Source organism: Onychomys torridus, chromosome 2 (genome assembly GCF_903995425.1).
Source record: "Onychomys torridus chromosome 2, mOncTor1.1, whole genome shotgun sequence".
In the NCBI taxonomy this organism is placed as follows: domain Eukaryota; kingdom Metazoa; phylum Chordata; class Mammalia; order Rodentia; family Cricetidae; genus Onychomys; species Onychomys torridus.
This window is the reverse complement of record NC_050444.1, coordinates 14,402,221-14,430,124: the sequence shown is the minus strand read 5'-3', so window position 1 is coordinate 14,430,124 and position 27,904 is coordinate 14,402,221. Positions and strand designations below refer to the sequence as shown.

The window sequence follows — 27,904 nt, the reverse complement described above, 5'->3', positions numbered from 1 at the left end:
GTCTTCACCCCTGAACTGACCTTGAGGGCTGTGCACTGAAGATTATAATATCCCTGTACTGTGCAAGCTCTTGGATGGGCATATGCTTTCCATTGTGAAACAGAGCACCATGGGTAGAGAGCGACAACAACAATAATTACAGAACAAAGCTATGAATTTGAGAGGGCCAGGAGAAGGGGAATGGGAGGTGTTAGAAGGTAGAGGGGGAAATGGTGAGTGCTTTAAAAGAAAGAGGGGGAATGTACACAGCAGAGTATGTCTTGTCATGCAGCAGAGGTTCCCAAGTGACACCCACCTGTGGTAATCTTGGTCTGGGTCAGGGGCCAGCCTCTCAATCTTCCTCTGTGCAGAGACTGCTCACAGACAGAAGGGGAGACATAACTGAGACAAAGGCAACTGTCTGCACTTTCTACAGATTTCATTTTGCAAAAGGGCAGTTTCTCTGAGCTACCTCCATTTCTGCAGAAGTCTGTCATTTCTCTGAATAACCAAGAATACATGTTTGTGCTAAGATATTTTACTCTCCATGGTGTCTTCCTCTTTGGTCTCTTCTCTGCAGCCCACCCCCTCACTGGTGTGAGATGTGGCTTCCTTTTCTTTTGCCTCCCCCATAAGATGTCACCAGTGTGCAAAGGTGTGAGGCAGGGTGGGAAAATCTGCACAGACAACAGCTGGACAGCAATTATCAAATTAACAGAACTTCTACCCTTAACAGACCACCAGGCCCTGACTTCTTAGATCTGCTTCCCTCACCAGAACTTCTTAAAGCACAGAACTTCAAAGGATCCAAAATGTTTCTGATTCTTGGCATGGAAGTCAAATCTATCTTTCTGCCTATCTTTCTCAAGAGCCACCAAAGCTCAGTTAATCAATCTTTTTGATATTTCTGCTATTTGTCTAAATTGCTACTTTCTTCGTGTGAAATAGAACCTTCTCATGCTTAAGGTAGAGATGTTAAAGAAAGTGGGAATCTCTGTCTTGGTTGTACCCATCTACCCCCAGCCTGTAGAGGGCATGGCCAAGCACTTTCAAGTTCTCCCCTCTTCTGATGGACTCATATTTCACTTTTCCTCCCCCTGCTACAGATTCTTTGGATCTGGTGCCCACTGTTTCACTTCTTTCCTTGTGTTCCCAGAATGTAGTCCCAGACATGGGAGGCCTTAATAGACTGACTAACTGAATCCCATGACCAACATTTATCAATCAGCTTCTCTTTCTTCATAACTGACCACATCCATCTATAGCTATGATAAAGACACCATATGCTTATGTTGGAGTAAGTGAATAAAAGAAAGTCAAGAAGAGCTTTACCCGTCATCTGGGCATTTACAACAGAGAAGTTTTGTGTCCTTGTGTTAATAGATGCCGCTCAAACACTGCTGCCAGGGCTGAGCATGATTATCCAAGCTTATTCCTCACACACTTGATATTTTAATTGGGAGTGCTATGATCCATGGGTCAGAACAGACCCTGAGTATTCTTGAACTTCAGCAAGGAACAAAGCTATCCCTGCCGTGGTCCATGGGTAGTCTGATACAGGGAAGGCTAGCTGGTGGTAGCTCCCAGACTAGATAAGCCCAAGCACATAGACCTAGAAACAAGGTGATCTCTGTAGCTTGCTTGGCTCCCTGCCTGCCTTCCACCTCAATATTGAGCCCTAAATCACTTGAAGCTTTTCTTTAAACCCTATTCCTGTTCCAGACGATGACACCAAGCTCACCCTTCTGCCTATGTCAGGAAGCCCATGGGATCTTGGGGTACTAGCCTGCACACTTGGCAGACTTTGTCCTAGCAGCCATGTTCATGCTGATGTTGGCACTCTGTTTGCCAGATAATAGGTTTTTGCAGCAGCAGAAGCAGCAAGAAAAGTCATATCCTCCAACTCACCAGCTGGAATACAAATTCTATCTCTAAACTCCAAAATTTTTGGACCTGGCAGTTAGGTCCCATGCAGGGTCTATCACATCACACAACTCCCAGGAGAACCATGGCTTTGAAGTTTCTGATGACACCTGTATCCCACCACTGCTTTCTCCATCAGCATTCAGCCCCACTGTAGACGTTTTATGATGTTCAACCCTTAACTCGGTGTTTTCCACTCCTTTTCACATCGTGACACCCATTGAAAACAGCACTTATCCTTAATGGTTGAACTGAGAGAAAAACTCAGTTTTCTTTTATATGATCCAGGACCACCTTCTCAGGGGTGGCATTGCCCACAGTGGGTTTAGCCCTCCTACATCAATCATTAACCAAGAAAGTGTCCCACAGACTTATTTATAGGCCATTCTGATGGAGGCAATTCCTTGAATGATGTTTCCTCTTCCTAGATGCCTCTAGCTTGTGCCAAGTTAACAAAAACTAATCATCACAAGCTTCCATATCTTTCTGATCCTTTCTGTGGCCACTCTTGAGCTGTGGGTACTACCATGGTGGCTCACTGTACCCTTTTCATGGCCTGCCTGCAACCTGGTCTTTGGGCTGCTTTGGGGAACTAGCAGGCTTCCAGTCTGAGTCCACTATGAGCCAACTTAATATTTTCAGGCCTTCCTGTCCATAGACTTTGTTTTGTTGTTGTTTTCTAATGTGATCAGTAAACTCAAAGAAAGGCAGAAGAAATTCGGGTGTAAGAAACAAGGGGTTGGTCTTTAATTGAATCTGAATTGGTCAGTCGAAAAGCTTTCCAACTGAGAAGAAAGAAAAACTAGGGGTAGAACTGAGCACCTGAAAAGCAAGCTTCATCTCATCTCTCTTCCTAAGTCTTCTTGCCCTATTTCATAAATGCATTTATTACTGCACTGTGCATTTTTAGATAATATTAATTGTTCCCAAATATTCAATACTTCCTCTGTGTCTGGCAATGGGCCAAGGGATTTCTGGAGATTACCTTCCTGACTCAGTGTATCATCTTTGAGGCAAAAACTAGTATTCTCATTTTATAAATGAGCAAACTAAGGCATATGAGTTAAAGGTCTCACTTTAAAGTGGTGCTGACTAGATTCAAACTCAGCTCTGTGTCCTCCTCTGAATGCCATGATAAAAAGAAGTCACATGAAGAACATAGCAGCCATGACTTTCTCTAAGTATTTATGGTACTTAAATCAAATTAAATATAACATCAAGTCCATATTCCATAACAGGATTTCAATCTCAATCTCTAAGCTACTAAATGCCCCTTCTATGGGTAGACACAACTCCATGGGTCTCTCTCACATTTCAGCACTTCATCATTCGAGCAGAGGTACTGACTATTCATGACTACATTTTTTTCTAGACTGTTCTACAGAACTGAGGGTTCCAGAGCTCAGGCTTCCTCTCTATAATGCAACCTACTGCATGTACAGGTACCACCCAGCCTTCTGCACACCACCCCATGGGCACTGTAGCTCAGATAATCAATATGAAATTGAGATAGTCTGGCTACTAGTGTAGCTTTGAATAATGGGTCACCCTTTGCTTCTGACTTAGTGGTCTTATATCCATGATAGAGTATTAAGTTAATTTATCAACTCTCAGATAAGGTAAGCTCACAAAGCTTTCAGAGTTCTCCACACTCTTTCTTCTGAAGATTCTCACACAGACCTGGAAGGACTCTGGGTACCTCCAAAGCAGGCAGATCTGCACTGTCCCATTTGTGGCCATAACTAGTTCTTTCTGGCTCAGGTCTATTGTCCACAGAGGGATGTTTGTCCCAAAACAGGCAGTGGAATCTTTCCCAGCAAGCCCTGTGTTTAGTACCCAGTCCTCCATACTGGCATTGTCTCTGAAGTTCTGCCACCCATAGGTCCACTGGGAGAGGACGGAGTGTAGATATGAACTGCCTTAAGATTTTGATAGGCTTGGTGGATCTCCTCTCACTCCTTTTCCTCAATGCCTTATTTTTCTGCTGATTTCCAGGGTACTTCCATTAACCACCTCAAAGAGCTCTATCTTTCTCTAAAGTAGGAAGAAAAGTTCCTTTCTGACACAAACTTCCCCTGAGGTTAGAGGACCCAAGAATGGTCACCTTCATTTTATAAACAACAAAAGCAAAACATACCTCAATAAATCACCCTGCAAACAACCAGCTCCCAAAGAGATCAGCTGTGGTGAACTTGCCTGCCAATGGCATCTGTTTTCTATCTTTAGTTTGGAATTTAAGAGGTAAATATTTCTTTTGGTTTCTTCCACAATTACATTGTGCTAAATAGAAAAGAAAATTTCTTCTCTCTCTCTCTCTCTCTCTCTCTCTCTCTCTCTCTCTCTCTCTCTCTCTCTCTCTGTCTCTGTGTGTGTGTGTCTGTCTGTCTGTCTGTCTGTCTGTCTGTTTTCTGATCCACTAAACTAAAAACAAACAAACAAAAAAAAAGACACCACTATCTGAGAAGCACTCACAATACTTACAATGGTGATGGGATCCCAGTCAGCACCCCTCAACTCTGTTCTTCGTGTATCACATTTTCCTGCCTAGCTGTACTCAGTGTGCTGGGATAATGACCTGAAAGAAAAGTAAATCCTTTTATTGTAAAGAAAGAGTGTTTACAGTGTCCATTTTATTTTATTTGCAGGCAATTCAGTCAATGCAAATGTCCTTTTAAGTGCTGATTTCATGAAACTATCTGTTGATGGTGAAAATGGCCACCCTGGCAAGATTTCCTGTAGGTTCCAACTCACTGCTTCTCCTGGTTTTAAATAAACCCCCAACTCTCTTAGTCCCCAAATAGCCCTGGCTACATGTTAGCTATTGTTTTTAATGACATTTTCTCCATCTACCTCTCTTGCAAGGTATACACAGTATATACACCCTTGGGAATACAGGTTGTCTAGTTATAAAGAAATGTAACCCTAGTTATATTTCAGAGATCTCACACATATAATTATTGCCTTAAAAGAAACGATTGAATCATCTTTCTCGTGTTTATCTGTTTTTGGAATCTTGAGATGGTAAACTACCTCCTGCGGAAAGGCAAGCTCTCTGGAGATCTTGCCTAAGAAACTATTTTGTCCATTACTAAAACCATTTAACAAATATTTGTTGACTAACTGAATGATTGTGTGGATAAGTAAATAAGATTCCTAAAAACTCAGAAGATTAAAATATCCTTGGTTAGACCCAAATGCTGAAATGTTGGTCTTGTAAGTTTCTGTAGAATGCACCCTTAAATAAATTGTTCCCTATAACTTCACTTTTTCCAGAGAGTCAAAAAAAATATTTTCTTCCTTTACCAGTAAAGATTGGTAATTGCATTAAATTATGCACAGCCCCAGATCCTGAGAATATTCAAGAAATTCCTTTTAATAAATGTAGCCATGCAGGTTTCTCCACTGGGGTTCTGATGTCCTTGTGTGTGGAATGCTCCTCATACTGCAGCACTCTGAGCACAATCCCTGCCCCATCAAGTCACAGGTGCTTCCCACCATGCTCTCCAGTCACCCCATGCTACCCAAGCTACACTTGAGAGCCTGTTCTAATTCATGGGATAAATTATAAGCTCTCCTCAGTGAAGGATGAGCCAATCATACTTGATCACATCCTTTATGCCTTGTCCTGTCTGTCACTGGGAGCTGTATTGCCTGTCATATCACTAATACCCTTACCTTCAGTATCACCAATCTATTTGCTGTGTACAGTGTTCTTTTATAATCAGATACCATTACTCTTACTGTTCCCCCTAACTACTGTGCCCTTCCAATCCCTACTTTCCACATACCCTAATTGTCAAGTCCAGACAACTCAAGGATCTGTTCACGTTCAATACATAATTCTGACATGCCACATTATAGCTGATTCTTCCTTGTCCATGTCCTAGCTAAACTTTGAATTGTCTCAAGCTAGGAATTTGGGGAGCTGGGGAGATGTCTCAGAGGATAAAGTACTTGCTCTGCAAGCATGAGGACTGGAATTCCGATTCCCAGAAACTGTGTAAATAGTAGGTGGGCAGCAACCATTCTGTAATTCCAGGTCTTGGAAGGTGGAGATCAGGGGTTGCCCAGAGCAAGCTGGTTAGCTAGACTAGCGAATCAGCAAGCTCTGATTAACTGAGAGACAGTGCCTCAATAAGTAAAAGAAAAGAGTGAACAAAGACATCCAACATCATTTTGGGGCCTACACCTACAAGTGCACACATGTGCACAGTCAACAACACATATGTGAGTCTATACTCACACAAACATGCATGTGTAGCATACACACACACACACACACACACACACACACACACACACACATTGTCTTCTTCATATCTGTGTCCCTATCACTGAGAAATGTGTATGCTAGAATGTACAATATGCTGTAATACTAGTAGGCTGTGCATGTGCCACCAATGGAACGTGATAAATCTGTAATCATGTGCTGGGAACCTTCTCCTGGCTGCCTGGACTGAGTACTAGGAGGCCATAATGAGAGAATAAAACCAGCATGAACTCTTTCCTTCTGATGTTTCCAGTCTGTAAAGAATAGACATTAAACAACAGTATAATAAAGGAATCAGTAGAGGAAAAGGACCAGGAGAAGGAAGAGTTCAGACTCAGTTGTGCATAGGTCCTCATAATCAAAGCAGTGTGAGATGTGCAGACATCAGATAGACAAGGAGAGGTGAGAGGAAAATCCAAGGACAGACTCTGCTCATTTTTTTCTAGTTATTAATTCATTTGGAGTAAAGTTCTAAAAGCCAAAACGCCTTGGTCAAAACACAGGGACCTTTATTTACAGTCTACACAATGCTCAGCAAATCATAAATCTGCTTCCATTTTCTTTGATGTAGATGGGGATGATGACCTACATTCAATAGCTTTGCTCTGAGAGTCAATGAATAGGATAAGTGCATAGCACATAATCTGATACAAAGAAAGTCCCCAAATACAGTTCCCTTTACTGCATTTTCTTATTATTATTTATATAAATAAGTGTGAGCATGATTATCACATGCCAGGCACCCTGATAACCATAGGATACAAAGAGGAGGGGCTGGATTTCAGGCTCTAGGAAGGGAGGGGACAGGTGAGAGAACACTACCCACAGCAATCATTCATGAAAGGTTGTCTGGAATGCTGTCATCATTGCTATTGGGAGTAGTAATAACACATAATAAAGAGTCTCTGTAGCTATGATAGTTATGAAGGAGACAGGCCTTCTGGTTATGTCTTCTCAGTTCTACCTGCTCCAAAGACTCTGGTCCTGCAGCCTCCCCATTCCTTCTCTGTCTTCCCTCCTGCTGCTCCTGCTGAAGTATGTCTTTCTTCTTCCCTGAGCAAGCTACAGTGGTTGGCATCAAAGCCTCACGCTTGTCCTGAATCCCACATAAGACCTACCTTCTACTCCAGACCTCTCTAGGTTTACTCTCGCTACTATTACTTAGTATTGAACAAGAATGCACATGGAATGCACAGTATTTTCATAAGTGTGGCTAAAAATACATAGTTCTTTAAGTGTATATCATAGAGCAGAGAACAATGGGCCTTTGGACCCATTCCAAGCAATCAAAGAAATTATGAAGAATTCCTCTATCAAAACTGGTCAACAAATCATGTGGCATCTCTGAGTCATTTTAGTATGTTTAACTCTCCATTCTTTCTGTTAAACTAAACTTTCTCCATCCACACTCTCATCATTAGACGTGTTGAGTGATGGTATCCTTGGGTAAAATGAGAATTTCTTTATAACATGCTCCCCAGCTAATAATTAATGAAGGTAAGTTCAGAAAATACTTGTTTTTTACAGTGATCACTGCTGCCTTCCATGAACTTTAAAACTTATTGGCATTAGATAATTATCTCAGTATCCTATAGGCCAGGACTTTGAATCAGAATGGGGGAGTACTGCTTGTTGCTGCTCCTCAGTATTGGGATTTTTTGCCTGTACTGATTGAAAGTACAGTCATACACAGGTTCACAGGTCTCCACATTCATGCCGAAGACAATACATTCACCCCCTGCTGCCTGTGTCCAGAGGACCCTCTAGCCCATAAGTCTGGGAAGTGATGAGATTCCTTCAGAAGGCTTCTGGCTTCTAATCCACTGTGAACCTACCAGAAGAACTGGATGGAAGTTGTAGGGCCTTTCTAACCAAGTCCTGAGACCATGTGGTACTTCTACTACATTCTATGGGCTGAATCAGTGAAAATTTCACATCAAGTCAAAGAGAAGGGAGATACATCCTTCCTCTTAGTGATGGGAGTTACATCCTTCCTCTTAGTGACAGGAGATACATCCTTTTGCCCCATGGCAGGAGTATCAGGATTTAGGGACAAATATTTCAACTGTTACAAATTTTTGTTGTTGTGGTTCACTTATAAATATTTCCTTTTTCTAGTCTTCATGGTTTTATATATATAAAATCAAAAGTTTACAAATATATATATATATATTTGATCAAGGCTATGATTCCTTAGAAACCATCAGTAGTCCTAAATGACACCAAAACACAACACCTTCAACCAGGAAATGATCCTTTTTAATCCATTCTCTCTTCAAACCTCTTCAAGAAGGTTTAAAAAACCTTAACAATGTTACTGACATTTTAATTCACATAAAACTAACTATTAAAATCTTCATAGTATACAGGTTATAAACTATGCCTTTGCCTCTGATATTTCCTATTTTTAGTCATATAAAATGTTGTGATCCAAATCCTGGAAGAGATTAAAGGAAGAATTTTCACCCTAATTCATCATGCACATATATACAATTCCTTCGGCTGGCGCCTGCCTTGTTTATGCATTGGAGCATGTTTTATTCATGTCCCTGTGTATAATTGTCCACACTTATGTCACACAATCCATTCAAATGCCTAAACATTATAAATACTCATACAATTTTATACTATTTGGGATTACATAGAAATTAGATGTGTCAGGGCTTTGTGTATTTTGATGATATGACACTAAAATAGTTGAGTCCATGAGTTCAGATACTGAGGCATATTAATCACTTTGTTACAGTGAAATGCACAGATGCAGTAGAATAATAGCAGTCGGCAATTGCTCCAGCAAGTTCTATTAGAAATGTGTGTATTTTTCCCCCAAAGCCATCTTCATTTTTTTCTTTCCATATAAAATGGGTTCTGAGGAGGGAGGGAAAGGCTGAAATCCACTTTGGCATTTTCAAGAATCGCACTATCTAATGTGAGATGTTTTATCACATTAGCAATCATATTCAGAGAAGAAGGGGTTTTTCTAATGTCAAATTTTCAATTCAGCTCAATGGTTATATACAACTACATCAGTGCATGGTAGGGAATATAACCACATTGGCCCAATCACGTAGTAATAACCCTTCCACACATCTCCTCTAATTTGATATTGCTGCCCAATTTAAATTACAGAGGAGTTTGAAAGAATACTGTATAGTTGCTTTTGAATATCAAATGTATTTTCTTATAATTACATTCTGATCACATTTCACAGAAGAAAATACATCTGGCCTATCAGTGTTACAAAATGGGTATTTCCTCAGGGGTGTTTAAAGTATGTATAAATCTCATCTCCTGCTGGAGGTTTGCACAGATTCTAATGCACAGGTCACTTGCATGCTGATTTTTCTCTGTGATTTGGGAGCAATGCCTGAACTCTCTGTGGTGTAATGAGATCATGGGGCTGTTTGGCTTATATGCATAAAGCTTTAGCACTTTTGGAAGTAGTCCCTCTGCCCTGTATGTTAGATTTCTGCACTGCCTTAATATACCACCCTCCTGTCTATTTAAGAAAAAAAAAATAAGAGCAATATTTTTTTAGTTTACTCAAACTAAAAGAAAAATTCATGCATATGCATATAGTTATGAACTACATCAATGGTATTAAATAAATACATTATAGGGGCTCTCATTCTTAATGACTCAATTTTTTTCCTTTGATTGCCTTCACCAATAAAAATGTAGTCTGTGAAAAAGCACCCTTCTGGATAATCCATTGTCTCATTTTAACTCATCTTTATCAAGGAATTCCCCTTGCAGCAATCCCCACCGCCAGCCATTAGCTGTGCACATCTGCCTGCAGTAATGACCACTCCTGTGTACATACCTGACCGCCATCTCATTTAGACTTAGCTCATAGGACATTAATGCAATGTCTCTAGGGCCAGGTAAACTCTGGACTATTGATGCATTATGGTTATCACTTCATTTAGTCTTTGGAAATGAATGAAGAACACCTGAGGTCACCAATAGGTCAAATGCTTATGTCTCAGGTTTTACCTGAATCTGGCCTCATGTATGCTCCATCTTACCATAATCCTCAGAATTCCATTGCAGTTCTGACCAAAAGAAAAATTGATTTTGATCCTTTTCTTTCCTCTGAGAAAGGACAAAATATCATGGGCATGTCAATATGATCACAAAGAAGTATGTATCTTCATCAAAATTTCTTATATATCAATCTTATTTCTCTATTTGTTTGTTTACTTCTTTGAACATGTTTCAGCTGGGGGGATCATTTAAACAGAGCTATGGAAACTAGAGGACTGATTTTAAACTTGTCATAAATGTGTTCACATCCTTGTCTCCAATCCCCAGAGTGTCAGACCTTAAGGAACTGGTGGAGAGAATCAGAAAAAAAAAAAAAAAAGATGTTGTGTTCTACACTACAAGGGTTGGACTACAAGGAGACATTTGTGAAGATGGTCCAACAAGCAGATCTAAAGCAGCGCATCACTGGAGAGGAAGAAATCCTTTGGAAAGCACCACATCTACCAAACAAGGAATCGTGGTGGGTGGTTAAAGCTGAGATGTTTAAGAGATACTTTTGAAAAAGAAGTAAAGACACTTAGACATGGAATGTGAGAGACTAGGGATTGAAACAGAATTAGGTCTCAGCTCAGACATACAGAGATCTTGAAAGTCATACTCCTAACCTTATGACAATAAGAGGTTGCACAAACTGAGAATCTGCAATATTTCTGGATTTATCATAGAGCTCAGGTGGGAGGGCAAAACACCTCTGAAGTCTGGACAAATACAGATTTAGTCCAAAAGATACAATCACCCCTCAGCATAAATTCCAGATATGGTCAGGATGTAGTCAAGATGACTTACTAGAGAGTGAGTGTATATTAGTTAGTTAGAAATTCCAGGAGAGGTTTCCTGTGATTCCACTAGGTTTTCATAATGATGATCTGAAAAACATCCCTCCTAGAACTATCATGGGGAAGAAGAGCAAGCATTGTGAAACTCACCCAGAGCCCTTTCTACCATGACCCCAAAGCTTGGTGTGGTGGTTTAAAAGAAAATGTCCCCCCATAGGAAGTAGCACTATTAGGAAGTGTGGCTTTGTTGGAGGAAGTCTGTCACTATGGAGGTGGGCTTTGAGGTCTTCTATGGTCAAGCTACACCCAGTGACACAGTTAATTTCCTGTTGCCTACAGATTGAGATGCAGAACTCTCAGCTCCTTCTCCAGCATCATGTCTACCTGCATGCCACCATATCCCACCATGACGATAATGGATCAAATCTCTGAACTGTAAGCTAGCTCTAATTAAATCTTTTCTTTTATAAGAGTTATCATGGTCATGGTGTCTCTTCACAGCAATAGAACCCCTAACTAAGACACTTGGGTCCTGGAACACTGACTAGAGACCATGAGGGAATGAAGAAAAGACAGACAGAGACACACGTACAAAAAAGCTGGGATCAGGTGGGACTGTGCTAGCTCTAGCAACCTGGAACCTCAGTGTGTTTATTAAATACAGCACATATGGAAGGTCTGATAGGAGATCTTTGAAGGTGAGCAGGCTGTAAACATCTAGGGAAGAGGAGGAAACCACAATTGCTAGTCTTTTCACACATTGGTTACTCACTCACACTCAGAACCCAAAGGAAAACTTTGCCATCCCTCTTGAGCCTGGCCTGTATGGGGAAAGAGCTTTGCTGGTTTCCCATGGGTCCAAGTCTTTGGTCTTTGTCATGATCCATGTCAACAATATACATCCACTCAGGACCTCACCAACTCAAGGCTTCCTAGACCTTTCCTAAACACAGACCCATTCTTCATGGGGAAAGTCTTTACTTGTGTATACTTCCAAAACCTTATGTCACCTGGCAGACAGGAATTTTTTCTCACTCTAGCAATTCACTGCCTTTCTGTATCATATAATGTGGGGAAATGATCCCATGATGATCAAAGAATAAAGCTTCAAAGAAACAGATTGGGAAGATGCAGCCATGGTTTAGTAGGGAAGAAGGGGGGAAAGATAAACAACTACAGGAAGGATAGAAACACATGTGATGGCCACAGCGTCAAAACACAGGTTCTCGAAGAGACTAAGACGTAATCATAAGATGATAGAGTGTTCATGTAAACATAGCCAACTGCCATATGGGCTCCAGCATAATGACAGAGATTTTAGATGAAACAGGTGCAAGACCTAGAGTCTGTCTAAGAACCAGTGCACAGGGAAGCCTCAAGAAGAGAAACAGGACAACTAGGGGACACCAAATCATCTTGTAGCTAGAGCTAAAATTAACATTAAACATTGTCTAATTTCTAGTCAGATTACCAGAGATAATCTTCCCACTGAAGATCTATTTTCCTACATTCCTACTACTCAATGAAGCATGTCCAACTTTCAAAACAAGATTACAAGGCAAACGAAACCATCTAGTGAGAAAAACCCATCATCAGAATCAGAATGAGGAATAGTATTAATGTTGAAATTATGATATGGGAATTTAAAATAACTAATGATACATTAAGGGTTCGATAGGACAAAGTAGGTAAACAACATGTAAGTTGAGAAATATAAGTAAAAAAATAAAACATCATGAAATAATCGACATGAGGGGCTAGAAATAAAAACCCAGAAACAGAAATGAAGAATGTTCTAGATTAGCTCATCAGTAGTAAACTGAGCCTCACTTCCAGGTGGTAGACCAGATGGTGCTTGATTTCATTAAGGTAAGGGATTACAGCCAGAGGAATCACTTTAGAGCAAAGATATTTGCCTAATTTTTAATTTTGTAGTACTGAGGTTGACCCTAGGGCCTCCTTGTTCACCTTAACTAAATGCTCTACCACCAGACTTTGTTCCCAGCCTTCTTCCTTTTTATTTTGAGCCAGAATCTCACTAAGTTGCTCAGGTGTACTGGCACAGGCTTCTGTACACATACATCCCTATGCCACACATACACACACAGAGATAGATAGATAGATAGATAGATAGATAGATAGATAGATAGATAGATAGATAGATAGATAGATGGACAGATAGATAAACAGATAGATATAGATAGATAAAAAGTAAATAAAGTATCACACAAATGATACTGTTAATAAATATTTAGTGCTAAATTTTGTTGTACACTTAGATTAAAAAGGCACTCTGCACTGTGTGAAGATTGGAGGAAGCCTTGAGTGAATGTGTAAAGATAGGGTGAAGTTCTAAGTGAATGTGTACTGTTTTACATGGACTCAGCCATCTTGAGGACCCAATACCTCAGACCATGGAAATGACAAAGCTTGACTCTCTCTTCCCTGGGTGAGACTCAGAGGGATGGCAAAGCCTTCCTCTGGTCCCAGCACAAACACTGAAAGTATGTGCAAGTGCAAGTGCTTAGGAACCAGTGTGTGAGAAAACTAGCAACAGCAGCTTCCTCCACCCAGATGTTTCCATCCTAAGACTGCTCACCTACAGAGACTTCCAACCAAGAATAGCAACCTTCCTCTGATCCACACCTAATTAACAGACTGAGTTTCTGGGCTGTTGCAGTAGATGGTGCCACCTGACCCCATCTTTTCAGTAAGTGTTTCTGTCTGTCTGATCTCTTCATTGCCTCACTACTCTTAGTCAGTTCAGGTCCCAGCCCCATAAGGCACAGTAACTAGGTGTGTGACATGGCCTATGATCATCATGCTCCTCCCTACAGTTTACTTTCTCTGTGTTCAAAGCTCTGCTCCACACTTGATTCTCAGTTCGGTATTTAAATAAAGCTGGCTCAAAACCCCAAAATTCTTCTAATGTAGTTTCTAAACACTCTAGCCAACCACATGCACCTTGAACTAATTAATAAACCCTGTTTATTAATATTCATGCCCACGAGTCATTGAAGCCACCACCCCCTCGTCTTCCAGCTGCTGATTTGAACCAAGTAGTATTGTTCAGCTTCCTCCACAGACATTATCTCTTTAACTTGATGTGTATATAAGCAAATCTTAGCTATTCACATCTCCATTAGTTGAAGCCATTCTCTCATGCCCCCTGCTTGTGTGTCAGTAACATCTGCAGGCATTCCCTGCAATAAGTCTATACTATCCTTGCAGACAAAACACAACAACTCTTAGCTGCCAGAGGCAGTCCTGCACCTCTGGCTTAGCTCCATTGTCACTTCACTGACCACCAGTCTGTCAGCTGTCAGCTCTCTCTTCCATCAGGAGGACGTTGGCTTGCAGCCTCCTCTGTCCTCTTCCGGTTGGCAGCTCCTTAACTGCTCTGGGCTGGAAACTATGACAACTGAAGATGTTGAGAGCAGAAGATGAAACAGAAGTCAGTGGAGACCTTAGGATGGGTTAGGGAGCCTGCTTCAGGCAGGAACACTGAGCCTCCCACTACACTCATTTTATCATAAATGAGCTGTGTTCTAGATTGGTCTCTGTATGTACTGGAGGTATCATATGTGTATAATGTTGTCTTAATGCAAAATAAATTTTTGCTTTGCTTATAACACTGGCATCATCATCAGAACTATAGTGAAATTAAAATTCACCATTCCTAAGAATTCAGAGGCAGAAATCTGTCCTAATATATTTTTCATCCTGTATTAGCAAAATACATTCCTAAAATTTATATAAATTGCCACAGTTTATAAACTTCTATTCTTCCTAAAGTCTTTGTGTTGGAAAGTAGTCCTAATTCACATGGTACAATGCAAACCAATCAGTAGATTGATGTCCACCTTCCAGAGGCCCCAACTTCCTGAAATTGAGAGAAGTTAAGAAAGCAAAAATCCATCCAGCTGATTCCCCAGGAGTGCCCCTCTACAAGACAGAGAGAAGTGTCTAGTAACTGCTCCATCTGTACCAACGATCCTCATTTCCATTATACACCGCAAATGGCAAAATCAATGGAGAGTGATGAAGCTAGAATATAAAAGACCCAAAAACTGCTACAAATCACTGCTCTACCCTGGGAGGCCTAAGCAGAAATTCCTCAGAGAGTTTCTCTGCAAATGGCTCTGCTATTCCACCAAAGCGCTAAGCTTCTCCTGGGGGGCTCTGTTCCCAAGTGGACAAAGAGGCTCTCAGGGCCCCCTAAACCTCCCAGGGAAGGAAGAGTCTATAAACCCATACCGTCGAAAACCCATGCACACAAGGCCATGTGGAAAACTACAGCTATTCAGCTCACAATGCTTCCGAGTAGCAAATCAGCCGCTTTCCTACACTAACAGCCAACAGGATTGGGAGGGCAGGGTTCTATAGGCCGGCAACTGGAATGCAAAAGAGAAATCTTCCCAATTCTCCCCCACTTTGTTCCCGGAGTGGGGGTGAATTCTCTGCTACCAAGAAGAAGAATGGACTCCAGACAGATTGCCTTCTATTTCCCATTGCTTCATTCACTACAACTCTTTCTGGAACTATCCAGCAGTCTCTTTTCCCATATTAATTTTAGTTCTTCAGTAAATCATTATTCTAAATATTTAATAAACCCTTAGTATGGCCAGTTACTTTCCCAGGTGCTGAATCCCTGATGCTGTGGCATTTAGAGTCTGTGGGGGAGGGGGGCAAATACAGAAAGCCATATAAAAATGAAATGGACAAAGTCAGGGGGGTTTTTTTGTTTTGTTTTTAGAAAAAAAAAAAAATAGAGTACAGGGGCATAAAGAACAGTAGGGCAGAAAAGCACTCTCCAAGAAGATGGGGCTGAAGAGATGGCTCAGAGGGTAGGAACACTGGCTGCTCTTCCAGAGGACCCAGGTTCAATTCCCAGCACCCACATGGCAACTCACCACTGTCTGTAACTCCAGTTCCAGGGATTCTGACACCTTCACAGAGACATATATGCAGACATATATGCACACCAACACACATAAAATGAAACAAATAAGTCATCTTAGAAGAAGGAGGAGGAGGAGGAGGAGGAGGAGGAGGAGGAGGAGGATAAAGCTTGAGCAGAAACACTAAGTATTGATGGAGCAAAGATAGGTAGATACGGGAAAATGTGTGCCTGGCTGGAGAATGCTGAGAACACATAGCATCCCAGGCAGAAGCTCCATGGAACCCTACAACAGCAGAGAGAAGGAAGCCAGCTGACCTGATGGGAGTGAGAGGGAAAGGAGAGCAAGAAGTAGAGGTGCGTGCAAGCTTTGGACTCAAAGGACTCTAGAGGCCACAGTGAGACTCTTGATTGTGACAGAGAGCCACTGGAGTTGAACACAGAGGAGTTTTATTACTGCAGTGCCTGAAGAAAGCATGCTGGAGGGGGAGCAAAGGAGAGACCAAGGAGAAACTCTTGCAGTGGTCAAGGCAGGAGGCAGAGGTGGCTTGGGTCCCCTACTAGAAGTAGAGAGGCAAGATTAGACTGGGGATGGGCTACGAAAACAGAGCTGGCAGGATGTACGCAGGTCAGGATATGCATGTGGGTGCAAAAGAGAAGTCGAAGAAACACCAGGTGTGCTCTTCCAACAGAAATGGAGGTGACTGAGGGAGGCATGGATATGGGAGGATGAAACCCATATATATATATATGGACCACTGGGACTTTGGACTAAGTTCATCAATTCCTAGCAACATGTGAATTGTGATTAGAAGAATTCTGCCATGTCCACACAGTATATTTTCACTACTAGGCAATAACAAATAAAGAACAGAAAAGAACCTATACTGGCCACAATATGCTTTTTAAAAGACCATGAGACAAAACTGTTGATGATTGTATGCATTTGAGGAGGGAAAGAGGGGAGGTGAGAGGGAGAGAGAACATGACAGAGAACAGTGAGGACAGGCAGGGATGGATACTATGCTGTAAGAAAGTAGGCTTATGAGCAAACCATGAGAAGTAAGCCAGGAAGCATGCCTCCCCCTTGGCTTCAGCCTTAGTTTCTATCTCCAGGTCTCTGCTCTGTTTGAGTTCTTGCCCTAACTTCTCTCAGTGATGGAGTATAACCTGGGAGCTGGGAGCTAAATAAGCCCCTTCCTCTCTGAGTTTCTTTGGTCTTGCTGTTTTACCACAGCAATAGAAATCATAGCTCAGACAATTATGAGGGGTTGGTTTATATGACATGGAATGTAGGAAGTCTTCGGACCTTCTGAAGAAGCAGAAAAGCTGGTAGAATGGTTCCAGTCCAAGGCCAGATGCCTGAAAGCCAGAGGGCCAGGGGCATTAATTAATCTGAGCTCAAACTAAAAGGCCAAGTAGCCAGGAGCACCAATGTCCAATAGGTAGAGGAAAGGGGTGTAGAAAGCCCAGCTCAGGCAGAGAGAACAAATCACCCCTGTCTTTAAAAGAGAAATGATTTTTGTATTGATTTTGTGTGTGCGTGGAGGAGATCAGAGGACATCTTGTAGGAAGGAGTCAGCTCTCTTCTTCCACCATGTGGGTTCTAGAACTCACTCGGGTCATAAAGCTGTGCCTTTACCAGATAAGCCATCTTTCCAGCCCTTTCTCTGCCTTTCTATTAGGAAAATGAATTGAGTGGACCATGCCTGCTCATCCAGGTAAGGGCACCCTCTACCCAATCTGCTAATTCAAACCAGTCCCTTCCAGAAATATCCTTGCAAACACACTCAAAAATAATGTTCATCAGCTAATCAGCTCAGTCAAGTTGATACACAAAACCAACCATCATGGAGCAGTTATTGACTTCATTCTTCATCTTAAAATTGAAATCAGATTAGATTAACAGCTCTCTTAGGACTGTTGTAAAAGCTAAACAAGAGATTGCATATGGAACACTTAGAACAATGTCTGGACACACATAGTATATATCACTTTGTCACTTAATACAGAGAGTGAGACCATGTCAAGTGAATCAGAAGACCAAAGCTATGACAAATAATTTATTGCTGGCTACGAGCCTTTCTTACGGCAGTAAAAAAAGACTTCTCTATCACCCAAAAGGCACCATGCAAGAAAATAAAGGAGAGCAAAGCTGTCCTTCAGGCCACAATAAATACTGAATATTTTATCAATTGCAATTATGTATGTATGTAGATGTATCCTGTTTGTTAAATAAGAAACATAGAGTCAGTTGTAGAGTTAAAAACCATGAGGTCAGAGCCAAAGCAGAAAACCTTACCCTTTATTGTTTCTGTGGTTCCTCCTCTCCGCAAGAGACCTACTTCTGTGCGTCCTGTCTATTTAAAGACTTTCTGTTCTCCTCCCTCATTGGTTGTAATCCAGCCACATGACCTCCTCGTCACTGCCTGTTTGTACAGACCTCCAGGTCTTCTATGGTTGGTATTGAAATTAAAGGCGTGTGTCTGCTATGCTGGCTGTGTCCTTGAACACACAGAGATCCGCCTAGCTCTGCCTCCCAAGTGCTGGGATTAAGGGCGTGCCCCACTACTGCTCGGCTTCTGTTCTGGCTTGCTCTGACCTCAAGGCAACTTTATTGACATACAAATAAAATCACATTTCAATACAAATAAAATATCACTATATTTCTCCTTTTTTATTTTAATAAAAAGAAAAAAAGGAAAAAGTTATAACTAATATAAGAAAAACTATATATAAAAGTACAATAATTATATATATCATATATATAAACAATAAATATTTAAACAATGCCTAGTCCATTTGTAATTGACAAATTTAGAGAAAATAATTTTATTATCTATCCTATTTTGGTAAGTCCAGAATGTATTTGATTTATTTTTTATCCTAATTTATATAGTTAACGGAACTGTCTTATAACGTTTTTTTAATTTATATATTTATAGCTTTTAGTGAGTTTTTTTGAAATCCTTAACAAAGATAATTATAATTATAATTAACTGATCTTTAACTCCCTCAGAGACCCAAGAAGGAAATAATATTACCTAATAAAAAATAAAAACAAGAAGTACATGTAAGCAGCTTCAAAAAAAAAAAAAATGTGAGTTGACAGAAACAGCTAGCTGCCTGGACAGTCACCTGAGGTTTTTCCACAGTGTTGGGGCATCATTTTTAGCCTACAGGCTTAGCGTATCTGACAGACTCTTTTGTGAACTAAGATGTATACAAGGTCAACAGTTTGATCTCACATTTGGTGAGAGCAGTCCATGTATCAGAAACATCTGAATTCCATTAGTGTCATGTCATGGTTTAGGATTTTAAATTTTGGAAATTATTGATGTCTTTTTAATTTAGCTGTTCATTTTTTTTGGCTGTGTATATGTGGCTTCATTTTGGCATTTTGTTTTTTTTTATATCTCTCTATTAAACGCCAGTCTATTATTGAGAGAGGTGAGCTTAGTTATTCCTCAAGAATAACTGTTTTATTTGTTGTTCCATTGTATATCAGAAGTCATTGGCCCATTCCCTGTTTAGCTCTATTTGAAGAAAAGGGCATGGTACCTTTTACAGATTGTAAAGGTCATTTATTTCAGGGATGGTGTCATATTGTTTTGGCTTTAGAAGATGTCTTTTGTTAAAGCCATAACCATACTTGTTTTGGCAAGAATTGGTAGTCCTTGGTTTTATGTCCTGCCTGTTCTGTTTGTCAGCAGTTGATTTAAGGATACTTTGTTGTCCAGTGGGTGACTTTTGTAACAATGAAAGTTAGTTCCATATGCAGTTTCTTCAATGCCCATATTTTTTCTGAAGTAGATTGGTATTGCCAGGAGCCGTCATGTCTCATAGTCATAGCAAAAAAGAAAAATTTTTAAGTTATTAAAACATTTTAAATGTCATATTTTGTAGATCTTTGAAGGGTTTGAAGATGACCTGTCTATCTAAAATATATTTGTTTGATCTTGACAACATACCTAATATGACTACAAGTTCAATTGTAATGTCTAACCATTAATTTTTATTTTTATATATCCTAATAGTTGGTAATACTAACATTTAAGGATTAGTAAATTGTAATTACATTGTTAAATGAATGGTATAAATATAATATCTCGAACAAGATTAGAAATACGTATATGGTATATTTTAATAATCTCAATCTCAATAATAATAATTTGTATACAATATAAAATAATCTAATTGAATGTAAAGTATTTAAAATTAGTAATTGTCTTTTTTTTTTTTTTTTAAAAATAAGCACCTTTTGCCTAGCCCTTTACCTAACCCTTAACAACAACTTGCAACCAACCCTCCTAAACAATGAAAACTATCCCAGACCCAATACCCATAAAAAGACCAAAAAACCATCCATCCCACACCACCCCTTTGGGAATGTGGGCGTCGGATTCTTAAAATCGCTTCCTGCTGGGTATGGGCGAAGTTATCTTTATTTTGAAAAGAAAAATTTTGGGTTAATTGACAAATTCTAGGAAAGATAACTATATTTTTTGTTATCCATAATGTCAAAGTTCAGGGTTTATCTCAAGTCCTTATTTAAGCAGTCTTTGAAACTGGATCATCTCAGCTAGCCATCTCAGAATTGCTCTAAGCATTTTGTAGTCCAAAGCTGATCTGTAGATGATGTTTGTCAGCTTAGTGATATTATTTTCCATGTGGAATTGTCGTTGTGTAGATGTATCCTGTTTGTTAAATAAGAAACACAGAGCCAGTTGCAGAGTTAAAAACCATGAGGTCAGAGCCAAAGCAGAAAACCTTACCCTTCACTGTTTCTGCGGTTCCTCCTCTCCGCAAGAGACCTACTTCTGTGCGTCCTGTCTATTTAAAGACTTTCTGTTCTCCTCCCTCATTGGTTATAACCCAGCCACATGACCTCCTCGTCACTGCCTGTTTGTACAGACCTCCAGGTCTTCTATGGTTGGTATTGAAATTAAAGGCGTGTGTCTGCTATGCTGGCTGTGTCCTTGAACACACAGAGATCCGCCTAGCTCTGCCTCCCAAGTGCTGGGATTAAAGGCGTGCCCCACTACTGCTCGGCTTCTGCTCTGGCTTGCTCTGACCTCAAGGCAACTTTATTGACATACAAATAAAATCACATTTCAATACAAATAAAATATCACTATATATGTATAATCCTATTTTTGTTTCTTTTTGTAGCTTGCATGACACAGAACAATAATTTCGTTATCAGAGAGGGTTGTGTGAATCTGCAGCCTCCATGTCCACAGGTGTGGGAGCACTCAGAAGGCGTAATCAGGGCAGAACTACCCACATTGTTGGCACCTGGCAGTCTGAGTAGCAGGTACTTAGTTATGAGTGACAGCAATGGAGAAGGCTGGTGGAGAAGGTTGCTTTGTGTGGTGGGCAGGAGTAAAGCATGTACTATCCAGCTGCACTCCACACACGCAAGTGTTGCACACTACTCCAGCTGTGCCATGTTCTTGGCAACGTTTCCAGGTATTCTGAACTTGGGCATTCTCCGAGGGCCTGTTAAGAATCCCAAGGAAAATTTTTTAAAAAGAATTTAAAATATCAAATAATTTATAACTTGACGTGTTGCTATTTAGCAGACATAATTTAAAATGAAAACCAAAGACCTGTTCCCTTCAGTGTGACAGGCTCGGGAAACTTTAAAGCAGAAAATGTAAAGCAAACCCAAGGAAAAATCTAAAAGAAAAAAGAGACAAAGAAAACAGTGATCAGAAGGTGAAAGGAAAGGAGAAAACTTCGAAGGAACAACAGTGAGATTTTTAAATGCCCTTACTTGGAAGAAAGTTGTTTGAAACCCTTTGTTACATCTCTGATAAGAATTTTATAATGCACCTACTAGTTCCTAGCATTATGCTTGGAGATCTTTAAGAGCCAACCTTGCAGGCAGACAGTAGACAGGCAGTTATAAAACAGAAAGAAATTTTGTATTGAGGAAAGTGAAGATGGGCTAATTTTTGAGACTGGAGGAGAGTGTGTGTCTCTGTCCAATCAAAGGAGGAGGAAGATTAGCCTGTGAAAGTAGGTGATCGATCATGAAGCTCAGGAGAATGGACCAGGTGTGATCACTCTTAACCACCAGCACCTGTGAAAGTCAACCCTCTCTACACTCCCATTTCTCCACCCTTGAAGAATGGCCATGGGCTGTGGAAGTGAGTCATCGCCTCCTCTCATCCTTCACACTTCACCTCCAATATGTGCCGTCAATGTCTATTGGTGCCACCTTCAAAGCCCACATTCAGATTCTGTCCTCCTCTGACTCTTCGCCATCTATCATTGCATGGCCAGGGACTACAACACTTCTCATCAAGCCTCCTTCTGCCTTCCACCCTCAGTCTGAAATGTTTCCCATCTGGCCCTTTACAGAATGCATTTGCCAGCCCCTATGCCAGACCACTGGAATGTGAGACCCAGAAGACAAAAAGATTTCATTTCACTCACCACCATCTCACCAGCACTTACCCTGTCCCTGGTCCACAGCAGGCACCCAGAAGTCTAGTAACAGCTACAACAGCTGATAGAAAGTACCACATGCAGGACACTTATTTGAACAGTCACTCATTTATTTAAACCTCACAATAATTCAATGGTAGAACCTAATCCTATCATCCTTATTTTGTAGACAGAAAAACAAACACAAAAAGATTAAGTAAGCTACATAAGCACACTGGAGAACTCCGAGTCCCAGCACCCTAGCCACACAGTACACTGGCTTAACCCCTCCAGCCAACTGCCTCTCAGCCAGTCAGCCAGCCAGGGCCAGAGACCCCAGGGAGGCTACTCCTTTCTCATCTGTTATCTTCCTACATGCCTTCCTGAGAGAAGGTCCTATGGATTCTTCCCACCCCCACCCCCACCCTCAGCCCCCAAAACCATTGAACTCAATCTAATTAAACTGATTTCCAGCTTAGCCTTCTAAAATCTGCTTCTAGCAAGAGTCATTTAAAACACAAAGGGGTTTTTTTTTTTGTTTTTTTCCGGGTTGGGGAGGGGGAGGCGGCTCTTCTTTTTTAATTGCAACCTGAATCCATGACCGTCTCCTTTTCATGCCTCAAAAGACATCCTTACACAAGTTCACTCTAGTACTCACCCCAGTTGCAAGAAATGGGGAGCTAATTGCTTCTGCAAGAAAGAGTAACAAAAACTCAAGTGTTTTTACATCTGTTCGCGCTTTCTAAAAATATAGGGAAAAGCTGTATCAAAGGCCTCCGAGTCTAATTTCACTTTGAATTCTCTGCTGGTTGCAAGGGTGCAGGCTGATTTGGAAAGGTGCACAGCACTTGCAGAATCCCAAACACAGAATCTGCAGCTGACACAACCGTTAGGCAGCGTGAAATTCACTCCAAAGCTGCAGCTTTCATCCCTGAACTGCTCCGATTTTTCAGCATGTGCGCACTCATTTTCCAGCTCTGGGACATCAATAAGTCAGGCCGAGGATAATCTCCAGGTCATTAATTAAACTCTGTGTACAGGCATGCACACGATATCATCACACATAGCATACGGAGCCGTAAACACTATGTGCAACCAGCAACTATAAATCAGGAGCATATAATCCCCTTGAGTTTCATAAACCATAAAAATGAAACTCAAGTGGTTTGTGTAGTCATTTGAATCCCAGAAGAAAACACAGCACTGTGATTCAAAACTCGCTTATTGTTTATTTTTAAATAATGGATGGATCCTACTTCTCAGTTCACGAGTGCCCGCCTCCCAGTGGGGCTGTCCATCTCCACACGGCAGTCCCCTGTCAGCCAGCCCCTGCAAAGCTGCCCCCTAACAAGAAAAGGCCCCTTGCCAGGGACAGAGACACGGGTGTGCTGGGGCTGCTTCTCAGCTCAGGAGCAGATTGTAATCATTCAGTGTAATTCTCAGGAACAGTGCAGGAGTCTTTAACATGGAATGAAGCACATTTAACAGTGCTTCTCATGTACATTCGTACAGATTCCAAAAGAGAAGGATGGTTGATTGGGCACTAGTACTTTTTATTAAAGTGCTGGTTTTTATTGTTTTTGAGACGGTGTCACTATGCTGCCCATGCTGGCCCTGAATCAAATTTGTAGCCCAAGCTTGTCTTTGCTCTCAATGGTGAGTTCATCTACCCTGTTGCTGCTGATGCTATTGCTGCCGCATTACTTTGCTGATATGATAACCCAACTTCTTGAAGCTTCCCATATGACAAAAGCTCTCCAGGAATCCTCGAGGTCTTCCATTGTTGGGAACACAGCAGGAAGGCCCTTGTGCCCACAGATCTCCAGGGAGACCAGGTATGCTAAGCACAGAGAATTGTCTTTCCAATGGAAAAGACCAGTAAACCTTGTTCTTCCATCCAGAAAGCTGGGGGTTTGAAGTGATTAATAGCTTGGTGACTTGTTTTATCTATTGGTCCAGGCAATATCAAGCTCCTACAACCAGAACTGGAGGTGGCTAGTAATCTAAATGACTTTTTCAGACAGGATTCCTCAAGCTTCCACACCAGGCCCAAATGACCTCTACAATATCTGTATGGACGAGACCAGACCAAATCCTTCTTTGGACCCTTAAGCTAGCACAGGCAGCCTATCTCTAGAAGCCATCTTCTTGGAAGAAATGATGTGTACCATGAGTTGAGTTTCAATGTAATTGTGCTTCTTGTACACAGTTTCATCAGGAAACTTTGTCCCAAATTATACTGAGTTTCAATATGCTGGCATCAGACTCCTAGAAGTCTTGATCCAGATTGATAAAGTCAATCTCAACTGAGTTTTCTTTCTCACCTCTTCTTGGCTCACTTCCTGCCTGTCCTGACCACCTGAAGAGTTCCCTTCATTCAGTGCCAGACTGGGTGGAGCTTCTGAGACATCCAACTGCACAGTGCAGGTACCAGATTCTCAGCCTCTTCAGTGTGAGGTGGCCATCAGGAGACTATTCAAGCTATGTTGCATAAGTCAATGTAATAAACTCCTTCTAATTGGTATTGATCCTATTAATATCATTCCTCTAGAGAGCCTGAATACACCCAAGGAAGGAAGCACCAAAAAAGTTATCAGGCTCTGGATAGGGAAATTAGGATAAGAATGGAGAGCAAGGCTTAGGAAAATCCCATTACATTTAGTAGATGATTAGATGTGAAAGGTCAAGAACATATGTCTTTATTGGAGGTATTGAGACAAGATGTTATGCAGCTCAGTTCAGCCTCAAACTTGCTGTGTAGCTGAGAAGGACCTTGAACTATTGATCACCCTGCCTTATCTGCCCAAATGCTCACATTACATTGGTAAATTTTTAATACATCAAAACTTTTGTTAAAATTACATTGTCTCATTGACTGAGACCTAGAGATTGGAGAAATAAAGATGTTTAATGGGCAGACTTCTGATCTGAATGGATACAGTGAGCCTCAGTTTATTGGAAGAAGAGCTCACAGCATTTGCTAGGCTGATCCCTTAGCAAGCTTTTGGATACACCTGTCTATGGCTTCCCATCTTTAAAGGGCCCTTATTATTATAAAATAAATAACAAGACAGGACCTAAAAAAGAAAAAGAGAAAAACAGTTCAATTGTATACATACTCAAATGGGAAGAGGCAAATGAAATTTCCACTTAATGAATTTAACATCCTTCTTTGAGGGAAGGAATCACCTGGTATAAACATCTGAGGAGTGTCTTTTAAGGGCCCTGTGTGACTTTAAAAGAGGGGAAACACGTCCCTTAGCCAACTTCTCCCTGCTGTTTTGTGCCTTTGGGCCAAGACTAACTTTGGCCTCTTGCCTGGCAAAACAGACTGACCAGAGAAAGTTGAGAGCTTAGAGAATTCACATGCACAGAAGTAGCCCACAGTGCTTTCTAGTTTCCTCATAAATAACATGCATTATTACACCAGTATGTCTACTAGACCTTTGCACTGGAAGTTTGGCTTGAGCTAATAGAAGCTGTACTATAAATGTACAGTGGTAGTGAGCCCAGGTGCTTTAGAGAATCATGCTAGAGCAGAAGGAAAATCCTCCAGGAGACACCTTCCTGCATGTTGCCATCCTCCCAAACACAAAGGAAAAAACTGAGTCCCAGGATGCAGGCTTTCACCCACACATGTAAACTGACTTGCAGGCAGTACTAGTTCAATGAGTAGTCTCGGAATACAGAAGGCTATACACTATCAAAAAGCTATGAAAAAAAAAAAAGGCAGGATTGTTCAACAATTAAATCGGTACTGTTTCATTGCTGGACTTCCTTGGGGGAAAATTAGTTCTCAGACAATCAAGAAATAATTTTAGATGGGTGGGCTACCCGCTGACTGATGATAGAGATTTCCACACAAGTCAAGTCATAAAACTCCAGGAAATGAAATAAAAAAGCAAGGTAAATCACTGTTGGTTTATTTATGTTATTCATACTATGCTAATTGTAAAACCCAATCTGAAGATGATACTCTCAGCAGGGCTACAAAGGTCCAATCACAGCCTTCCCTGCTGCTCCCAAGGCTGATGCACTGGTCATACAGCCCCTCCATCCATCCACCAAAGAACAAAAGGCTGCTCCCCATATCTACCCCAGCTCCTGGGTTGACAGCACCACTCTTCATCAGACTTGGGATTTTAAACAAGCCTAGGAGAGTGTGCACCTAATAGTTCTCTCCCAACAATTACAAACGAGAGGCACAGAAGGTCATTCCGAAAAGAATCGCTGCTTTCTAATGCATGCTGGCCAAGCACTCACTCTACCACTGAACTATACACTTAGTTTTTTCACATTTGTGTGCGTGTGTGCGTGTGTGTGTGTGTGTGTGTGTGTGTGTGTGCGTGTGTGTGTGTGTGCGTGCGTGCGTGTGTGTGTGTGTGTGTGTGTGTGTGTGTGTACATGTAGGAATTGTCGCTTTCTGCCTTATGGTACTGAAGACAGAACTTGGGTTTGGTGAAAAGCACCTCTGGCTACTGAGCTATCCCATCAGCACTTCCTTCCCAGGGCTCAGGAATCACTGTGGAAATGGGGGGAAAGACTGCAAGAGGCAGAGACCATAAATGACTACAAAGAAATAGTGTTTTCTAGACATAGCAGGACACTTACACATATGAACTCATAAAAGTTGTGACAGCATACACAAGAGCAAGCAAGACAAAGTCTCAGCATGGTAAGAAGGTGGACAAGAAGTCCCACCCTTAGCTAAGCAGCTATTAGCAATTGGCTGCAGAAGGAGAGCCCTTCTTCTTAAAGGTGTGCCTCCTGGTATATAGGTAATGCTCCAATGGAAGACCACACATCCAAAAGTATATGAGAAGCACACAATACACTTAATGGTGAGGTATGTGTGAGCAGAGTTGAGCCCATCATAAAGAGACTTTGTCTCAAGAAAAACAGAGAGAGAGAGAGAGAACACAACATTTGATAGGGAGGGAGGGAGGGTGGATCGCAGAAGACCTAGGAAATAATATCAAAATACACTGTATAAAATTCTCCAAAACAAATTTTAAAATAATGAAAAAGAAAAGTGACTGTAAAAAAAAGGTCTTGACCATTTTCCTAAATGAAAACACATGTATATATACTGTAAAAAATATAAGTGTGAAAATCAAGTCAACTATACATTTATAAAAATGCATATAGCATGTCAAAACTGAAACTCTACTTTGAGTCTAGCTGTTTTTAGGGGTTTCTGTTAGACTGAAACATCTGTGGGCTTGGACAATGTAAGATATTAAAATGAGAAGAGGTCAGTGAGATGAGTCCTCAGGCAAAATCTCTTTCAGCACAAGCCTGGCAACCTAAGTTCATTCCTGGAACCCACATGAAAGTGGAAAGAGAAAACTAACTCCACACTTACTCTCTGACTTGGTGACACACATGCACATCAACTCACACACATATATCCACCATAATAATAAAATGAAATCACTTTTACATGAAAGGACAGTATCCCACATTTGTAAGAGCCATTTCCCATTATTTGATCAACATAAATTCCTTCATGATTGTGTAGAAGAGTGACAAGCATAATAATCTAGATGTTGTCTAGGATGCCATCATTCACTC

The 27,904-nt window shown here is 41.0% G+C and overlaps 1 long non-coding RNA gene across 1 annotated transcript in view; it reads right to left on the bottom strand.

Moving 5' to 3' along the window:
• Positions 1 to 294: 294 nt before the first annotated feature.
• LOC118577482 overlaps positions 295 to 27,904 on the bottom strand; it is a 33,001-nt gene continuing 5,391 nt past the window's right edge. Inside the window, exons 2-3 of the long non-coding RNA XR_004944204.1 lie at positions 4,384 to 4,477; positions 295 to 353 (exon numbers count right to left, since the gene is read on the bottom strand). This is a non-coding gene — a long non-coding RNA (uncharacterized LOC118577482). The remainder of the gene's footprint in view (positions 354 to 4,383; positions 4,478 to 27,904) is intronic.